General features: G+C 43.8%; 1 long non-coding RNA gene across 1 annotated transcript; it reads right to left on the reverse strand.

Annotated features, from left to right (window-relative positions):
- Positions 1 to 2528: 2528 nt before the first annotated feature.
- On the reverse strand, positions 2529 to 14794 carry LOC138853831 (uncharacterized). The gene is made up of 3 exons (XR_011393050.1): positions 14655 to 14794; positions 12578 to 12763; positions 2529 to 4008 (listed from the first exon to the last, which is right to left on the reverse strand). It is a non-coding gene; the product is annotated as an uncharacterized lncRNA (long non-coding RNA).
- Positions 14795 to 17272: the final 2478 nt, after the last annotated feature.

A 17272-nucleotide genomic window follows, 5' to 3' on the forward strand; every position in this document is an offset into this window, starting at 1 on the left:
GTTACTTACCTGTACACTACCAATGTTACTTACCTGTACACTGCCAATGTGACTTACCTGTACACTGCCAGTGTTACCTGTACACTGCCAGTGTTACCTGTACACTGTACACTGCCACACTGTGTTACCTGTACACTGCCAGTGTTACCTGTACACTGCCAGTGTTACTTACCTGAACACTGTCAGTGTTACCTGTCCACTGCCAGTTTTATTTACCTGTCCACTGCCAGTGTTACCTGTGCACTATCAGTGTTAATTACCTGTCCAATGCCAGTGTTACTTACCTGTACTCTACCAGTGTTACTTACCTGTCCACTGCCAGTGTTACTTACCTGTACACTGCCAGTGTTACCTGTACACTGCCAGTGTTACTTACCTGTACACTGCCAGTGTTACTTAACTGTACACTGCCAGTGTTACCTGTACACTGCCAGTGTTACTTACCTGTACACTGCCAGTGTTACCTGTACACTGCCAGTGTTACTTACCTGTACACTGCCAGTGTTACCTGTACACTACCAGTGTTACCTGTACACTGCCAGTGTTACCTGTACACTGCCAGTGTTACTTACCTGTACACTACCAGTGTTACCTGTACACTGCCAGTGTTACTTACCTGTACACTACCAGTGTTACTTACCTGTACACTGCCAGTGTTACCTGTACACTGCCAGTGTTACTTACATGTACACGCCAGTGTTACCTGTACACTGTCAGTGTTACTTACCTGTCCAATGCCAGTGTTACTTACCTGTACTCTACCAGTGTTACTTACCTGTACACTACCAGTGTTACTTACCTGTACACTACCAGTGTTACTTACCTGTACACTACCAGTGTTACTTACCTGTACACTACCAGTGTTACTTACCTGTACACTACCAGTGTTACTTACCTGTACACTACCAGTGTTACCTGTACACTACCAGTGTTACCTGTACACTACCAGTGTTACTTACCTGTACACTGCCAGTGTTACTTACCTGTACACTGCCAGTGTTACTTACCTGTACACTGCCAGTGTTACTTACCTGTACACTACCAATGTTACTTACCTGTACACTGCCAGTGTTACTTACCTGTACACTGTCAGTGTTACTTACCTGTACACTGCCAGTGTTACTTACCTGTACACTGCCAGTGTTACTTACCTGAACACTGCCAGTGTTACTTAACTGTACACTGCCAGTGTTACCTGTACACTGCCAGTGCTTTTTACCTGTACACTGCCAGTGTTACCTCTACACTGCCAGTGTTACTTACCTGTACACTGCCAGTGTTACTTACCTGTACACTGCCAGTGTTACTTACCTGTACACTGCCAGTGTTACTTACCTGTACACTGCCAGTGTTACCTGTACACTGCCAGTGTTACTTACCTGTACACTGCCAGTGTTACTTACCTGTACACTGCCAGTGTTACTTACCTGTACACTGCCAGTGTTACTTACCTGTACACTGCCAGTGTTACTTACCTGTACACTGCCAGTGTTACCTGTACACTGCCAGTGTTACTTACCTGTACACTACCAGTGTTACTTACCTGTTCACTGCCAGTGTTACTGTACACTGTGTTACCTGTACACTGCCAGTGTTACTTACCTGCACACTGCCAGTGTTACTTACCTGTACACTACCAGTGTTACCTGTACACTGCCAGTGTTACTTACCTGTACACTACCAGTGTTACCTGTGCACTGCCAGTGTTACCTGTAAACTGTCAGTGTTACTTACTGTACACGGCCAGTGTTACCTGTACACTGCCAATGTTACTTACCTGTACACTTCCAGTGTTACTTACCTGTACACTGCCAGTGTTACTTACATGTACACTGTTACCTGTACACTGCCAGTGTTACTTACCTGTACACTGCCAGTGTTACCTTACCTGTACACTGCCAGTGTTACTTGTACACTGCCAGTGTTACTTACCTGTACACTGCCAATGTGACTTACCTGTACACTGCCAGTGTTACTTACATGTACACGCCAGTGTTACCTGTACACTGTCAGTGTTACTTACCTGTACACTGCCAGTGTTACGTACATGTACACTGTGTTACTGTTGCCTTACCTGTACACTGCCACCTGTACACTGCCAGTGTTACGTACACTGTCAGTGTTTCTTACCTGTACACTGCCAGTGTTATTTACCACTGTGTTACTTACCACCTGTACACTGCCAGTGTTACCTGTACCTGCCAGTGTTACACACTGCCAGTGTTACTTACCTGTACACTGCCAGTGTTACTTACCTGTACACTGCCAGTGTTACTTACCTATACACTGCCAGTGTTACTTACCTGTACACTACCAATGTTACTTACCTGTACACTGCCAGTGTTACTTACCTGTACACTGCCAGTGTTACTTACCTGTACACTTCCAGTGTCACTTACCTGTACACTGCCAGTGTTACATACCTGAACACTGCCAGTGTTACCTGTACACTGCCAGTGTTACCTGTGCCAGTGTTACCTGTACTGCCAGTGTTACCTGTAAACTGTACACTGCCAGTGTTACCTGTACACTGTCAGTGTTACCTGTACACTGCAAGTGTTACTTACCTGTACACTGCCAGTGTTACTTACCTGTACACTACCAATGTTACTTACCTGTACACTGCCAATGTGACTTACCTGTACACTGCCAGTGTTACCTGTACACTGCCAGTGTTACCTGTACACTGCCAGTGTTACTTACCTGTACACTACCAATGTTACTTACCTGTACACTGCCAGTGTTACTTACCTGTACACTGCCAGTGTTACTTACCTGCACACTGCCAGTGTTACTTACCTGTACACTGCCAGTGTTACTTACCTGTACACTGCCAGTGTTACTTACCTGTACACTACCAGTGTTACTTACCTGTTCACTGCCAGTGTTACCTGTACACTGCCAGTGTTACCTGTACACTACCAGTGTTACTTACCTGTACACTGCCAGTGTTACTTACCTGTACACTACCAGTGTTACCTGTACACTGCCAGTGTTACTTACCTGTACACTGCCAATGTGACTTACCTGTACACTGCCAGTGTTACTTACCTGTACACTGTCAGTGTTACTTACCTGTACACGGCCAGTGTTACCTGTACACTGCCAATGTTACTTACCTGTACACTACCAGTGTTACTTACCTGTACACTGCCAGTGTTACTTACATGTACACGCCAGTGTTACCTGTACACTGTCAGTGTTACTTACCTGTACACTGCCAGTGTTACCTGTGCACTGCCAGTGTTAACTGTACACTGCCAGTGTTACTTGTACACTACCAGTGTTACTTACCTGTACACTGCCAGTGTTACTTACCTGTACACTGCCAGTGTTACTTACCTGTACACTGCCAGTGTTACCTGTACACTGTCAGTGTTACTTACCTGTACACTGCCAGTGTTATTTACATGTACACTGCCAGTGTTACTTACCTGTACACTGCCAGTGCTACTTACCTGTACACTGCAAGTGTTACTTACCTGTACACTGCCAGTGTTACTTACCTCTACACTTCAAATGTTACTTACCTGTACACTGCCAGTGTTACCTGTACACTGCCAGTGTTACTTACCTGTACATTGCCAGTGTTACTTACCTGTACACTGCCAGTGTTACTTACCTGTACACTGCCAGTGTTACTTACCTGTACACTGCCAGTGTTACCTGTACACTGCCAGTGTTTCCTGTACACTGCCAGTGTTACCGGTACACTACCAATGTTACTTACCTGTACACTGCCAGTGTTACTTACCTGTACACTGCCAGTGTTACTTACCTGTACACTGCCAGTGTTACTTATCTATACACTGCCAGTGTTACTTACCTGTACACTGCCAGTGGTACTTACCTGTACACTGCCAGAGTTACTTACCTGTACACTGCCAGTGTTACCTGTACACTGCCAGTGTTACCTGTACACTGCCAGTGTTACTTACCTGTACACTGCCTTGACATAATCTGAGTCGCTATTATCCTGAGCATTTATGTTACAACCCATAGCAGTCTCTGTAAGACAAAAAACAACAGTCTAAGACAGTAAACGTAAGTTACAAGTGAACACTGTTTAACAAGTCCCAGATGAACCTTAAGTGGCTTTGTGTCGTCGATCTATTTACCCCCTGGTACCACCTGTGGTGGCCAGAGCAGACACTGTTACCACCTGTGGTGGCCAGAGCAGACACTGTTACCACCTGTGGTGGCCAGAGCAGATACTGTTACTACCTGTGGTGGCCAGAGCAGACACTGTTACCACCTGTGGTGGCCAGAGCAGATACTGTTACCACCTGTGGTGGCCAGAGCAGACACTGTTACTACCTGTGGTGGCCAGAGCAGACACTGGTACCACCTGTGGTAGCCAGAGCAGACACTGTTACAACCTGTGGTGCAGAGCAGACACTGTTACCACCTGTGGTGGCCAGAGCAGACACTGTTACCACCTGTGGTGGCCAGAGCAGACAGTGTTACCACCTGTGGTGGCCAGAGCAGACACTGGTACCACCTGTGGAGGCCGAGCAGACACTGTTACAACCTGTGGTGGCCAGAGCAGACACTGGTACCACATGTGATGGCCAGAGTAGACACTGGTACCACCTGTGGAGGCAAGAGCAGACACTGGTACCACCTGTGGTGGCCAGAGCAGACACTGGTACCACCTGTGGTGGCCAGAGCAGACACTGTTACCACCTGTGGTGGCCAGAGCAGACACTGTTACCACCTGTGGTGGCCAGAGCAGACACTGTTACCACCTGTGGTGGCCACAGCAGACACTGTTACAACCTTTGGTGGCCAGAGCAGACACTGTTAGAACCTGTGGTGGCCAGAGCAGACACTGTTACCTCCTGTGGTGGCCACAGCAGACACTGTTACCACCTGTGGTGGTCAGAGCAGACACTGATACCACCTGCGGAGGCCAGAGCAGACACTGGTATCACCTGTAGTGGCCAGAGCAGACGATGGTATCACCTGTAGTGGCCAGAGCGGACACTGATACCTCCTCCGGTGGCCAGAGCAGACACTAATACCACCTGCGGTGGCCAGAGCAGACACTGGTATCACCTGTAGTGGTCAGAGCAGACACTGATACCACCTCCGGTGGCCAGAGCGGACACTTATACCACCTCCGGTGGCCAGAGCAGACACTGATACCACCTGCGGTGGCCAGAGCAAACGCTGGTATCACCTGCAGTGATCAGAGCAGACGGTGGTACCACCTGTAGTGGCCAGAGCAGACACTGATACCACCTGTGGTAGCCAGAGCAGACACTGGTATCACCCATAGTGGCCAGAGCAGACGCTGGTACCACCTGTAGTGGCCAGAGCAGACACTTTTACCACCTCCGGTAGCCAGAGCAGACACTGATACTACCTGTAGTGGCCAGAGCAGACACTGTTACCACCTGTGGTGGCCAGAGCACTGATACCACCTCCAGTGGCCAGAGTAGACACTGATACCACCTGCGGAGGCCAGAGCAGACGCTGGTATCACCTGTAGTGGCCATAGCAGACACTGATACCACCTGTGGTAGCCAGAGCAGACACTGATACCACCTGTGGTAGCCAGAGCAGACACTGGTATCACCCGTAGTGGCCAGAGCAGACGCTGGTACCACCTGTCGTGGCCAGAGAAGACACTGATACCACCTCTTGTAGCCAGAGGAGACACTGATACCACCTGTAGTGGCCAGAGCAGACACTGATACCACCTGTAGTGGCCAGAGCAGACACTGATACCACCTGTAGTGGCCAGAGCAGACACTGATACCACCTCCGGTGAACATCAAAATGGTATACAATACCAACAGGTTGGTAGGTAAGACACATAGGCAACAGTTAGGCAACTTTATTCCGAAACGTTTCGCCTACACAGTAGGCTTCTTCAGTCGAATACAGAAAGTAGGCAGGAACAGTAGAGATGTGAAGACGATGTAATCAGCCCATCACCCTTAAAGTCGTAGAATTTTGAGGCTGTCAGTCCCTCGGCCTGGAGAAGTTCAGTTCCATAGTCAGGAACTATCTGAACTGAACTTCTCCAGGCCGAGGGACTGACAACCTCAAAATTCTACGACTTCAAGGGTGATGGACTGATTACATCGTCTTCACATCTCTACTGTTCCTGCCTACTTTCTGTATTCGACTGAAGAAGCCTACTGTGTAGGCGAAACTTTTCGGAATAAAGTTGCCTAACTGTTGCCTATGTGTCTTACCTACCAACCACCTCCGGTGGCCAGAGCAGACACTGATACCACCTGTAGTGGCCAGAGCAGACACTCATACCGCCTGTAGTGGCCAGAGCAGACACTGATACCACCTGTGGTAGCCAGAGCAGAAGCTGGTTCCCCCTGTAGTGGACAGAGCAGACACTGATACCACCTACGGTGGCCAGAGCAGTCACTGATAGCACCTGTGGTGGCCAGAGCAGACACTGATACCACCCTCGGTGGTCAGAGCAGACACTGATACCAGGTGTGGTGGCCAGAGCAGACGCTGGTACCACCTGTAGTGGCCAGAACAGACACTTACCACCTGTGGTGGCCAGAGCAGACACTGGTACCACCTGTAGTGGCCAGAGTAGACACTCATACCACCTGCGGTGGACAGAACAGACACTGATACCACCTGTGGTGGAACACACCTTTCAGGGAAAAGTTAGTTTGTATAGCTGTGAATGATGAAAAATGATACCGTTTCCAGAGGTACAACTTAGCCTCATAACGTTGTACTATATATTGATTAAACTTACTTGTTATATCGGTACTTGGATCTGGTGGTAGAGAATATGTGGTTTCTTGCCTTAGCTGCAAAATGGTTAAGTAGGTGATGTGAATAGCTATATTAACAATGTTAGAGTATTTAATTGGATTTTACACTTCCAGATTTTCAAAGGGATACTTTTTAATTAAATTTAGTCATTTAAAAAATAAATTAAAGGTTCCAATATTATGACAGTTTCTCTTTTTCAGAAGCAACAAAGAAATGTAAAAGAGTATTATTCATATTATTATTATAATCAAAAAGAAGCGCTAAGCCACAAGGGCTATACAGCGTTGCAATAGTATTATTCATAGTGTCAGTACTGCTCGGATCAACACACAGATCTAATAGAAAATGAACCTGGTCCCTGAGGCAACAATTGGAACATAGAGCCGAAGAGGCCAAGTGTGGACTGTCCGATTCATTTTTTTAACTCAAAATCAAGACTAAAGTCTGGAATAGCCAAAAAACCTGGACTCCTGGAAAACCCTTCTGAGGGTTGCTGAAATCAGACGCCATGTTGTAAAAGGTCAGCGTGATGGGAGGATAACCCATGTGCTCTATCACAAATCTCGAAGCATCTTAAAAATGAAAAAGCCATTGTTTTCTCTACATTCACTGCCACAAAGTATACGAAGTTCAGCACAGTACTTATGTCTGAGGACCTGTTGGCGAATATTTTATATAGTTGGCTCATCTCTAACATATAAACACAATTTTTTCCTTAAACACCTTCCTCAACTTAATCCTCCATGTTTATAGTCCCCCATGTGTGTCCCAGTTATCCTAGTCTATATATTTGTAGTTAAAACTCTAATAAGTAGTCTTGTTATTGCTCTATGGCTTCTCCTTGCTGCTTCTCCTATGTGTCAATTGTCAGTAATGTCATAATTATCTATAGGCCATAATATTATAAGTGTAACAACCAGTATGACAGTTGGTAGAAGGTGTGTACCCTGTGACACCTTCATACTGGTATTCCTCCGCACGTCTCGGCGTAAGTTGAGTTGGTAACTGAACCTAGTAGAAGCAGGACCCCGGCTTGTTGGATTAAGATTCCCTATATATTAAACAACATCCAGAGAACAATGACGACATTTTTCGATCCTTCACATTTAACCCACAACATCCTGCCTCTGCCTCTACCTCTACAGTGAACCTTCATTGCAACAGCTTACTGACACCACAACAAAATGTGCTAGCGATAGGCAGAATTCTTTGAATTCTGGCTATGGAAGTTATATTTGAGTGTGAAAGTGACGCCACACACACACACACACACATACACACACACACACACACACACACACACACACACACACACACACACACAGATCCTGAGGAAAGACAGAGGGAACAGGGGAAGAAGGAGTGGCACTGCTGATCAAAAACCGATGAAATTTTGATGAGCTGGAGAGAGGAGACAGTGGAGAAGCAAGCGATTACATAGCTGGAACGCTTCACTCTGGAGGTCCACAGGTGGTAATTGCAGTGATGTATAACCCACCACAGAACAGCAAGAGGTAAAGGCAAGAGTATGACGAGAGCAATAGAGCGATGGTTGACATACTGGCTGCAGTGGCCAGAAGAGCTCATGCATGCAGGGCAAAGCTCCTGATCATGGGTGACTTTAACCACAAGGAGATCGATTGGGAGAACTTTTAGCCACATGGGGGCCAAGATGCATGAAGGGCTAAAATGATGGAGGTGGCACTGGAAAACTTCATCTCATCAACAGCAGCCAACATGGTTTAAGGGACGGGAAATCCTGTCTCACAAACCTACTGGAATTCTATGACATGGTGACAGCAGTAAGACAAGAGAGAGAGGGGTGGGTGGATTGCATTTTCTTGGACTGCAAGAAGGCGTTTGACACAGTTCCACATAAGAGATTAGTGCAAAAGCTGGAGGACCAAGCAGGGATAACAGGGAAGGCACTACAATGGATCAGGGAATACTTGTCAGGAAGACAGCAGCGAGTCATGGTACGTGGCGAGGTGTCAGAGTGGGCACCTGCGACAAGTGGGGTCCCACAGGGGTCAGTTCTAGAACCAGTGCTGTTTCTGGTATTTGTGAACGACATGACAGAAGGAATAGACTCCGAAGTGTCCCCGTTTGCAGATGACGTGAGTTGATGAGAAGAATTCATTCGATCATTCATTGGCTCCTGGAGTTCAACCCCACCAAGGGCAAAGTCATGAAGATTGGGGAAGGGCAAAGAAGACCACAGACGGAGAACAGTCTAGGGCGCCAGAGACTACAAACCTCAGTCTTGGAAAAAGATCTTGGGGTGAGTATAACACCAGGCACATCTGAAGTGCACATCAACTAAATAACTGCTGCAGCATATGGGCGCCTAGAAAACCTCAGAACAGCATTCTGACATCTTAATAAGGAATCGTTCAGGACCCTGTACACCGTGTACGTTAGGCCCATATTGGAGTATGCGGCACCAGTTTGGAACCCACACCTAGCCAAGCACGTAAAGAAACTAGAGAGAGTGCAAAGGTTTGCAACAAGACTAGTTCCAGAGCTAAGAGGTATGTCCTACGAGGAGAGGTTAAGGGAAATCTACCTGACGACACTGGAGGACAGGAGAGATAGGGGAGACATGATAACGACATACAAAATACTGAGAGGAATTGACAAGGTGGACAAAGACAGGATGTTCCAGAGATTGGACACAGCAACAAGGGGGGACAGTTGGAAGTTGAAGACACAGATGAATCACAGGGATGCTAGGAAGTATTTCTTCAGCCACAGAGTAGTCAGGAAGTGGAATAGTTTGGGAAGCGATGTAGTGGAGGCAGGTTCAGGGAGAGTGACCTAGTAGCGACCAGTGAAGAGGGGGGCCAGGAGCTTGGACTCGACCCCTGAGACAGCCTGTATTAGGACTGAAGAAGCCACTCGTGGCGAAACGTTTCCTTTAATAAATGTCCTGAACTGTATATGAGTGAGGAAATGGTATGGCAATACCGACAAGATGTGGAAAAAGACACTTATGTGCAATTCAGGACATTTATTAAAGGAAACGTTTCTCCAAGAGTGACTTCTTCAGTCCTAATACAGAGAAAACTAATAAAACGAATATATGTAGTGGTAGGAGTCAGGTGAAGTGACGCGTGGGTGGAGGTGGTAGTAGTAGTAGTAGTGGAACTAAGGAGGTGAGACTAGAGAGGGACCTGCTGATATCATGTACCAGCATGTATAGTGTTTAGAAAACTCTCATATTGATGGCTCTCTTCGTTAACCCAGTCAACAGATGATAAGTGTTCTCTAAGCCCATTGTAATCTGCTAAGCGAAAATCTGGGACTGTTACTGAGTTATCCATAATATCTTACTTCCATTACTTCCATTCATTATTAAAAAGTGATTCCTTGTTTGCCAGAACCAAGTCAAGCAGGTTATTACCCCGTGCTTCAAAAAACAATCTTGAACTACTTCTAAAGAGTCATTAGATTTAAAATTCCCTGTCAAAAAAATCCAGTCAAACTGACTAAAGCTGAAGTCTCCTAGAATTACAACATTATCGTGCCTTGTGGCCTTAACAATTTCCTCCCATAGTAGTCTTCCTTGGTCTCTATCCAAGTTTGGGGGACGATATATCGTGCCTAAAATCCATTTTTCGTGTCCCTCTGAAAATTCTTCCCAGACTCAGTATGTGTTTCGGACTTTATTCCAGGTTTTATGCAACAATTTAAACGATCTCGGACATAGAGTGCCACCTCACCCCCCCTTTCCGATATTTCTGTCTACTTGGAACAATTTAAACCCTGAATGTGACGTTCAGCAGGCATGGCCCTATTTTTTATATTAAACCATGTCTCAGTTACGGCAAAAATATCAATGTTACCCGCACCCGCAACCAACCTCAATTCGGCCATCTTATTTCTCGCACTGCGACTGTTAGTGTAATATATTTTCAGAAACTCTTCCCTTTTTACTTCCTGTTGGTTTCTGTTCCTCCACTATGCCTGTTACTCTCCTTATCACCTAATGCCATTGGCTTTCCTATGTTCACCAATAATTCTTCCTCATTCTTCCTATAACTGGTTTCCTTGAAACTCACACTATCACTACACTCAGAATGTATTGATTTTCCATGAAAACCCATACCACTATCTATTTCTAATTTAAAGACCTAACAGCTCCCTCCACTGCGTTGGCCAGTGCTCCCACCCCAAACCTAGATAAGTGAACCCCATCCCTGGCATACATGTCATTTCTGCCATTGAAGAGGTCTCAGTTGTCTATGAATGTTACTGCATTTTCCTTACAGTGTTTGTCCAGCCAGCAATTGACACCAATTGCCCTGGACAACCATTCATTTCCAACTCTTCTCCTAGGCATAATGCCACATATCACAGGGTTCCCATCCTTCTTCCTAATTATCTCTATTGCTGTCCTATACCCGCTAATCAGGTCTTCACTCCTACGTCTGCCAACATCGTTGCCTCCTGCACTGAGGCAGATAATAGGATTACTCCCATTACCCTTCATGATGTCCAGATGGCTAACAATATTCCCCATCCCAGCCCCAGGGAAACATAGCCTCTGCCTCCTCTTCCTGTCCCTAAGACAAAATGCCCTATCCATAAATTTCACTTGACTGTCACCAACTAAAACAATGCTCTTACCTTCATTGGTGGAGTTCGTAGTGACGTTTCCGATGGTCTTCACAGGGGTTTCAAGGGATGTCGACTCACCCTCCTCTGCAAATGATTCCTTGGCGCTCATTGCGACGTTTCCAGTTGACAACACACATTCGTCTGGTAACACCGAAAATGGGTTGGAAGTCTCCACCGCAGTCTTCTGGATCTTCGTTGTTTCCGCCACTCCAACAGTCTTCTTGATTTTCAGCTTTGTTCCAGGTTGGCCGGCCACTGACCAGGTTCTTCTCTTGACCTGAGTCTCACAACAGGAGGATTACTTCGAAACCTCTTGTTTTCCTCCGTCAGTCGCTGTATCTCAAGCTTTGCAACCCTAAGCTCTTCTTTTAGCTGCTTGTAGAGTTGCTCAAGAGAGGACATCTCGTGTAAATTCACGGAGAACACACTGGACAGATTTGTAAGGTCTCACCTAGATTACGCAGCTCAGTTCTGGTCTCCATATTACAGAATGGATATAAATTCGCTAGAAAATATCCAGCATAGAATGGCCAAATTAATACATAGCATTAGAAACCTTCTGTGCGAAGAACGATTGAAGACTCTTAAACTACATTCACTTGTAAGACGAAGAATGAGGGGAGACATGATCGAAGTGTATAAGTGGAAGATGAGTATTAACAAAGGGGATATAAATAAGGTTTTGAGGATATCGCTTCAAGAAAGAACCCGCAACAATGGATTCAAATTAGATAAGTTTAGATTTCGAAAAGATATGGGAAAGTATTGGTTTGGAAATAAGGTAGTTGATGAGTGGAACAGTCTGCCTAGTATGGTTATTGAAGCTAAAACGTTGGGTAGTTTCAAATTTTGGTTAGGTAAATACATGAGTGAGAGAGGTTGGATTTGAGTGAGACTTGCATAATGAGTAAATAGAATCATCAAAACTTATTTCTTGGGTAGCATTGTAAATTGGGTTGGGCAAATATTTTGTTAGTTGGAAGGATTGTTAAGGACCTGCCTAGTATGGGCCAACAGGCATGCTGCAGTGTTCCTCCTTTCTTATGTTCTTCTGTTCTTAACTCAGCAGAAAGCATTCATAAATACAAAGTATGGTTCGAAAATCCGCTTTAACATGGATTTAAATGGATTTCGATGCTAATTACAATTACTACCATTAATTTCATATAGGATTAAATATACTTTAAGAGCTTACCACAGATAATATCAAGGGTACAGAGCGTAACAAATGGGAAGATATCAAAAGGCTTGCCATCTGCCTTCTGCTGCAACTTCTGCACCATCTTGTTGCTCTGGTTGTTGAAAACCTCCACAAAATCCTCCAGAATCTTGAAGTGGAAGGCCGGGGTCAACAGCTTCCGGCGAGAGTGCCACTTGCTTCCTAAGGCAAACATCACCAGGAATATTAACAAAATATACCTAGTTTATTGAATCTTATGCCACTTTTTTTTTCCCCGCCTAATCGGCTAATTTATTGTGTACCGCCACATTCATCCTGTGTATGGTAGTGTAAGAGAAGATTAAAAGATACACAAGAGGCCAAGAACCTAAAAGTATTAAAAGGAACACAGCTCTCGATTTATATCCATTGTTTGGTGTAGAAAGACACGTAAGCAAACACTATGACATATTTATTAGAAAACGTTTCGGTCCCGGGACCTTGATCACTTCTAACATACAGAGGTAGAAAGACATTATATATATATGCGGAGAGTGAGGTGTGAGTGAGGCACGGTGACCCGAAGAATGTCATGCTGGGATGAGGACGGGTAGACGATGAAATCATGTGACTCCTGTGTTGTTGGGTTGGTGGTGCTTAAGTATCATATATGCCAATGTTTTTGAAATTTTGTAGTTTCCAGTGTTACGTTCTAGTGTTGGTGACGGCGATTAGTGAGGCTTCTAGGCACCATCGGCGTCTGAGGACTGGTTCGGTGAGAACGAGTTGTGCCTCATTCCAGTTCATCAAATGCCCCGTGGAGTCTGTGGAGGACACAGGCGTACCTTACATAGTCGCTGTTACAGGCATTTCGATGCTCATTCAGGCGGACTGCAAGATCTCTGCCTGTCTCGCCTACCTATTTCTTGGGACAGAATCCACAGGGGATAGTGTAGACGCCTGCTGTAGCAGTTAGAGGTGTGGGGCTGCGTTTCGTAGTGAGGTGTTTTATAGATGATGTGTTTATGGTAGAAACGTTGATGTTACTCATATCAAGTGCCAGGCGAGTATTCGTGGCAACATCACCATATGGGAGCACTATGAACTTCTTAGGGGGTTGTTCCATGGGCGGTTTGTTGAGGAGAGCTTGTGCCTTGAGTCTGCAATCTCGGATGAAGAAAGATGGGGACTAAAGACGTGTAAAGGCTTGTGTTATGTAAGTACATTCTTCTTCAAGAAAACAAGGGCTGGAGATGCGAAGAGCTCTCAAGAAGAAGCCAATGAGGACTCCTCTTTTAGTGCGGGTGTCTTGGTGTGAATAAAAGTGTATAAGATCGTCCTTCTTGGTAGGTTTTCTATACACTTTGAAGAGAAGTTTGTCGCTGTCGGGAGATCTACACAGGAGAACGTCCAGGAAAGGAAGTTTGCCATCGTTTTCGAGTTCATGTGTAAACTTTATTGATGGTTCGGCTGCATTGATCTTGCTGAGAAGGGCCTGGATATTGAGACGTCTCGGATATAAAACCAATATATCATCAACGTATCTTAGCCAGGTAACGGTGTTGGGAATGAGGGTGCTGAATAGGATAGGTTCATACTATATCCATTGTTTGTAGCGCACCGGCTTGCTAGCTTTAGGACTGGCTCTCCATAAGCCAGAGTCTCACCCTGTGCATGAGTTGAATTAGCAAAATACTTAAATCAGATGGCATGAATAGCTGACGAGCACTCTGCTGCTTACACCCAGAATACATGTATATTTTCCTCACCAGTGCTTCTTAAACGTATTTTTTAAATAAAGGAGGTCTGCTCTATCGAGAAGTAAATGGAAATCACAACTCAGATTAAGTTTTATACACACTTAAAGATGCGGTTTTTGCAAAGCATACACAGGGGTAAATAAGAAGAGCAATACATAAGCAACTAAATAAGCAAGTTCATGTGGAAATATGTGGGCAAGTACATGTGTAAATAAGTGGGCAAGTACATGTGTAAATCAGAGATAAATATACGAGTAAGTGCAATAGTAAATACATTGTTAATATATGAGTAAAAGTCTGAGTACATACTGGGCAAGAATATTAACAAATACTTGGTGAGGACAACAACTGACCTGTGGAGGTGAGGAGACCAGAGCCGAGCCAGGGGTGGAGAAAGTTGTAATCACGACTTTTGTCCAGGTGTTTTTGACTGCTCAGGATCACCTGTGTACACAATCTAGTTATATACAAATGTTACTTACATACACACGTTACTTATGCTTTTTTATTCTGGTAATACTGTGCTTGATATCTTTATTACTGAATCATATTACTGCAGAAAGGCAACAACAAATAAACCTGTGTTCTAAGGTTCTAATATACTCTAACTCAACGTAGCTATTGTCAAATGTTTATAAGAAAACGGCGGTCATTTACATCATACTGTATACTGTTCAGAAAAAAATTATATATATATATATATATATATATATATATATATATATATATATATATATATATATATATATATATATATATATATATATATATATATATATATATATATATGTCGTGCTGAATATGTAAAACTGGTCAATTAGCAAGAACTCATTTAAAATTAAGTCTTTTCTAAAATTTTCTCTTATATGTTTAAAGATATATTTTTTTCATTAATGTTGATGTAAAAATTTATAATTTTGCACCAAAAGGAACTTAGAAAACTTACCTAACCTTATTATAACAAGAACAATTTATTTTAGCATTATCCTACTGAATATATTTTAAATACGTTTACAATAATTAATACTAAACAAACACAATTAATTATATTTTTTTCGTTAGGTTCAGAATGATTTTTGCGAAATTATTGCATACACAAATTTTCACTTGTCCTATATGGCAAGATGAACGTTGCTATTTAAGCCAAGATCGCAAGTTCTGCCTATTCGGCACGACATATATATATATATATATATATATATATATATATATATATATATATATATATATATATATATATATATATATATATATATATATATATATATATGTACCACCTCCAGAACTTGACTGGGGATCCTCATCCTCAGAGAAGACAATAAACGTACCTCAGGGAAAACTCAAGGTTCTCCCCGGAGCTGTTTGAATATTTTCTCCTACCACCCCCTATATTTTTTATGCTAAATGCTAACTTTATTAGTAGACAGAATACACTGATAGAAAACACAAACATGAATACATTGGTACAATATATCAAAGGTTATGAATCTCCTCTAGCTCCTCCAAAGCCAGATGTAAGACCAGTATGCAGCATGCATTTTTCCTCTGGATGGCCACACTGATGCGCTGGAACATGAAAGAGGCTGCTCTTGGGTCCCTGGTGGTGTCGATGAGTCTGGAGCCCAGTTCTTCAAGGAAACGTGTGGCATTTTTTCCCCTATGATCCCAAGTCTCTGATCCCAGTGTGACAAATTGATACTGTTGGCTTATGTCCCTGTACTTGCCGATCTTGTACTCCTCCCTGTGGTCAGCAGCTCGTCCGTGTCATCCGACACTGTGATGGATTTAGTTGTCAGCTAGTGCCGACACACAGGTATAGTCCCATGCTAAGAGCTTGCTATTCTTCCAAGGATAGATGGTGATCCCATCGGGGTAGTTTGCTGGGCTGTGGGTATTGTTGGCTGCTAGTGGGTACTGTCGGCTGCGCATCCAGCTGTAGCAAGGGTTCTCTTCATGAAGTCGTTGACCTCATTATGTCTTGCATGCCAGCCCATGGTTTTGGAACAGTTAAGACCATTGTTGCAACCCCTGAATGGGTTGCAATGATTAATATGAATATAAATATATATATATATATATAAATATATATATATATATATATATATATATATATAATTTTTACCTTTTCATATAATTTTATATTGCTTGTATTTGCGATAATAGCTAAATCGTAAATGTATTGCTTTATATTGTTATTTGACTTAGCTTCCTTTTGTTAGGTAGGATGTAACATATGTGCTCAGTTCAAGTCTTGATTGTCTAACTACTGTAATTATCGCTTGTGGCTCGTTAGACTGCCGGCTTCTGTTTCTGAGCTGCAGCTGTCCACGGAGCTATCACGTGATCGAGTGGGGGGTGTCCTCACCTCGCCTGAAGTATTCAGTCTGGTCTAGACTCGCTTGGTGGTTGGACGTATTCCAGACAAGTGCCTAAATCTCCCTTATTGGCTCTTGTTGGAAGATCGTCTCTTGTCTCATTATTCTTGTTAGTTCTGGACAGACTGTTCACAGAACATTGTATAGACTTAGTGATTTTCGACGTTGTACTGAGGTTGTGTGTCGCTTAGACACTCTGAGCAACTCAGGTCCTGAGCTGTAGCTTCTGACCTAACTTGTACTGGTATCTGTGTATTATCACAGTCAGGGATTTTCTTATGCTGAACTTAGATTCAGTAGTATGGGAGTTTGGTGACTTTTGTGGAGGATCTGCAGATGGTCCCTACTTAGTGTCGTTATATTATCTCCTTGTTCCTGATTCTGTGTAGCAGTTGCTTGTTATATTGCTATTGGGCTTAGCATTCTTTTTATTGTTCAAGCAGACTGTTCTGATAGCCAGTTGGTCAAGAAGTTAGTTTATTTGAGGACTTTGTCAGTCACTTGTTTAAGTCTAGTCGAGTCTTGAGACATAGCAAACTACTTAGAGCACTTACACACATACACACAAACTTATTTGTACATATTTGTAATATCTT

The sequence above is a fragment of the Cherax quadricarinatus genome, chromosome 41, assembly GCF_038502225.1.
Source record: "Cherax quadricarinatus isolate ZL_2023a chromosome 41, ASM3850222v1, whole genome shotgun sequence".
Lineage (NCBI taxonomy): Eukaryota > Metazoa > Arthropoda > Malacostraca > Decapoda > Parastacidae > Cherax > Cherax quadricarinatus.